Consider the following 2692-nt stretch of genomic DNA (forward strand, 5'->3'; position numbering starts at 1 on the left):
AGCCCTCAGGTTGTAGAAAAACAGGTAGCTAATCATTTTGTGCTCTTGGGCTAGAGATTGCTAACTCCTGGTTTATAACGAGATGCTATCAGAGTTAATGACTTAATCATTGTAGAAGATATTTCTCTTTATGGAATAAAAGATGTTATGGATGCAAAAGTAGCAGTAGGTATATAGATACGTATTAAATTAGCAAAAGATGCCCTTATAATGGTCAGATTCACAAATCATGCCACATCTTCAAAAAGGAGACCGATTTGACTTTTGCTAATGGAACTGGTTCTATATGTGCATTTCATTCTGCACAATAAACTCAAGAAACTGAAACATGCTTTGCGGTTCTTACAACTGAAGACCCAGGTAGTCTATTAAAATTACCAGAGTCTTTTACACTATTTTTAAATAATTTAATTAATTAATTAATTATTTTTAAGAGACAGAGCCTCACTGTGTTGCCTAGGCTGGGCTCAGTCTCCTGGACTCAAGTAATCCTCCTCCCTCAGCCTTCCAAGCAGCTAGAACTACAGGCATCCACCATCAGGCCTGGTTCCTTTACACTGTTTAACATACACAAATCAGTATTGTGAAAAATGGGCCATGTGATGGCAGAATCCTTAAATGTGATTGGTGGCAATCAACCAAGATAATCAAGTGACCCAGCCATATTCAGATCACTGCCAACTTAAGATAATCATGGACAAACTCAAATGTCTGGTTTTTCCATGTCCTCGTTTATTGCTTTGAGTGCAAATACACAGTTTAGTCTGCAATACAGCTGACCTTAACGTCCCGCTGGCATTATGTTATAAAACAAACAAGCCTAGCTTTAAAAGACGTAAAAGATTGGATTACCAGTGTTCTCATATTCTTAGTAAAGGTATCTCCTTAGCCAATGGGAAACATGGCAAGTGTCAGTCCTATTTCTCAGAGCCCAAATTCTTAGGTGTTCAATTACAATATGTATAATGTTGCCTTTTACAAACATCAAGAGGAAGACAAAGGAAAGAAAGAGGGAGAGAGAGAAAGAAAGATGTGGACCATTTTTCTAGAACTAAACAAAAATGTTCTTATAATTTTGTGTTGTCCTAGTGGACTGTTGAGGCTTTGCTTGGTGGTTGGCTACACAATTTGTATGCCATTGTATCCACGATGGTGTAATATGTTGATGGATAATGAAAAATCAGGAGTATCCACTTGGGCGGTCTGGCAAGAATTCAGTTTAAAGTAAATATAAACTCTCTGGAGATATCTACCAGGAGAAGTGTTCTTTTTAAAGCTCATTGTTTGTTTTAGTGCAATGGAGGAAAGAAAGAGATAAAAACTAAGGAGTAAGATCTATAAAGAGAAAGTACAAATATTAAGACTGTCAAATGGAAAAAGACAGGAAACAAACTCAAGGCCAAGTTAGACTTTCAGATTGTCCTGGCAAAATTCTCATGAAGGTGAAGGATTAAGGCCCATCAGACCACAATGCCCTAGTTTAACTTATCAGTAAGACTTTATAAGAAATCTATTGGTGTATGTCCTTATTGTGCTTTCAAATACAAAGTTTATTTTTTATCATATTAAAGTGAAATGACATGTTCACATGCATGATGTGGACATGTTCCCATGTATGATGTGTACCTGTACATATATATGCACACATTTATATTTAGATATACATACATGCATTTGGAAAGGTAAAGTGCAGGGAAGAATATACAATCTATTACTAACCTAATCCACTGCCCAATGTTAACTAATCCGTTCTATTTTTAAGAAGACATGGTGTTAGGAAGTATTATTTTCATTATTACAATAAAAACTCCACCTCTTTTGAACTGGAAAGCCGAAGAAGGTTAATAGCCCAACATCTAACTAGACAAATTTGGAAACTCTAATCTAGAGGGGTCATGACATAATCTAGGCCACCCAGATCCTCACATATTCAATCAGGATAAGAAATCAGTCTTCTAATTCATAGCCCAGTTCATAAAGGGCAAAAAATTCCAGGCAACAGCTATAAGCAAGAATCAAAATTTGTCCTGAGCCCTGGAAGAGCTGCAATTTACAAAATACCAGCTTCCTGGCAAAATGAGACCTTGACGCCGAAAAGAATTAGTGTTCCTTAAGTTTTGTAGTTCTCTAATTACAGAGAGGCTTTTTAGACTTACCCCCAGAGGTTTTAATATTGCTACCTTAATTTATAGCTCTTCTTTACTTTTAATAGTCAAATGAAAGTTTTAATTATAATCAAGCAAGTCTTCATACAAAAGGATAGCTCTGCTGGCTCTCCTTCAAGAGAACATGTGCTTTCAGTTATTTTCTGGGAGGCTGGGGAAGAGAGGACAGAGTATTTACCCACTCTGATTCAAACAGTATACATTTGCACAAGGTCTCTCTAGACAAAGCTAGGGCTGAGACTATGAATATGGAATCAAACAGAATTAACAAGCCTTTGTCAAACCTATAGTCTTGATTTTAGCTGCATTATACATGAAACAGCCTGTCATATCCTGTTCCAAATAGAAAACAGGTCTTTGCCGTGTTAACTGTTGGTCTGCACAAGAACAGTATATGAGAAGTATTGAATTATAAAAACAAATTTATGTTGAATACTTGACATCCGATAAAGTGTTATCTTTTTGTCGTTGTTTAGCTTTTTTAAATAAACTTTATTTTGGAATAATATATTTACAGAAAATTTGTA

This window comes from Aotus nancymaae, unplaced genomic scaffold (assembly GCF_030222135.1).
Source record: "Aotus nancymaae isolate 86718 unplaced genomic scaffold, 86718_ANA_hifiasm-v0.15.2.pri h1tg000058l, whole genome shotgun sequence".
Classification (NCBI taxonomy): Eukaryota; Metazoa; Chordata; class Mammalia; order Primates; family Aotidae; genus Aotus; species Aotus nancymaae.